Source organism: Polistes canadensis, unplaced genomic scaffold (assembly GCF_001313835.1).
Source record: "Polistes canadensis isolate GaletaPanama2010 unplaced genomic scaffold, ASM131383v1 scaffold_215, whole genome shotgun sequence".
Taxonomy (NCBI): Eukaryota; Metazoa; Arthropoda; class Insecta; order Hymenoptera; family Vespidae; genus Polistes; species Polistes canadensis.
The window spans coordinates 201,597-203,158 of record NW_014569762.1 but is presented as its reverse complement, the minus strand read 5'-3'; positions in this window follow the sequence as shown (position 1 = coordinate 203,158).

Below are 1,562 nucleotides of genomic sequence, written 5' to 3'. Positions count from 1 at the left end.
TTTTAACATATATAACATATATTTTTTAACATATATTTTATATATTTTTTAACATATATAAAATATATTTTTTAACATATATAACATATATGTATATTAATTTATATATTTTATAACAACAAATTTAATATACAATTTTTGTGTGTTGATTGATAATCAATTTCCATTAAAGGAAATGTTAATCAAAATGATCATTTGTTGTTAGTTTACAAATTTATGATACATCAATATGTATTAGATTATATTTTTATACACGTTTATATATGTATGTGTGTCTGTACGTTTGATAATGCATTCAGGTTTACGTCACAGGTCAGACGTTCATAGTGGACATTGAAAGCTGCTTGTGTTATCGATGCACCATACTTTAAGCTGATTATGTAACAGCGTATTAATAAGGAAATAAGCTTATCGCCTTGACATTATCAATCTGTAAATATATGATCCAGTTGTTCATCCCTGGAGATCATCGTTCCCACCTTTTTCTTTTTTTCATTCTTTTTCTTTGTTTGTGTATTTATGTGTGTGTATGTATTACTTTAAAAAGGATAACAACTTGTATTTGTTTTTTAATGAAACCATATAAAATACGTTTGTATGATATAACATGTGATAATTTATTATATCACCGTAGAGATTATTTTTTTTGTGATTTATTATTGATAGATAAAAAACAATGATAATTGTTCTTCTACATTGCATATTTATTTTCTTTTATTTTTGCAACATTGTAATAAGTGTATTTAATTATTTCTGCATTTTAATGCATTCTATTATTATTTTATATCACAATAAATATATTTAATTAATTATAAGATACAAATGCCACGGTATAAAAAGAAAATAAAAAGAAAACTATAAATCAAGAAACGCAAATTTAAATTTATACCCCCTTCCCCTAGTTAATATTTTCTTTTTTTTTTAATTTCAAAATTATCTTTCGACAAAAGTTTATTATAATGATTATTTTAAAACGATAATATAGAAATCGCGACATACTTAAAGAGAATCTTCTTCAATCGCATACATAACATTTCCTAAATTTCAAATCAAATTAAAGTAATTATTTGAGACTTATACTTTTCGGAGTTAAAATTAATTCTTGACAAAAGAAATATGAAATAATGATATAACGAGAAGATCGTGTCACGGTTTCGCATTCATTCACATTTAGATTCGGTTCCAGATCTTCCGATCAATTTGTTTCGATTATTATGTTTGTCAATGCTTTGGAAATACTTGAACTAGCTACTTCAAAACGAATACAGGTGCACTAGGATGAAAGAGGAATGAGATTTTCAAGGATATCCTGACGCAAACGATCTCATTTACTTATCTTCACCTGCCACGAATCTTTTCTATTCGACAATTCTTTATATATGTATAATATGTCTGTGTAGGTGTATGTTTTATGTATAAACGGTTCGTTTAAAGTCATTTTTTTTTCTTTTATATTGAAATACAACAACATATATATACACACACACACACATATATATTTTTTAATATAATTATTATCTCATCAATTGTTGTTTGTTATTAAATATAGTAATTTGTAAGTG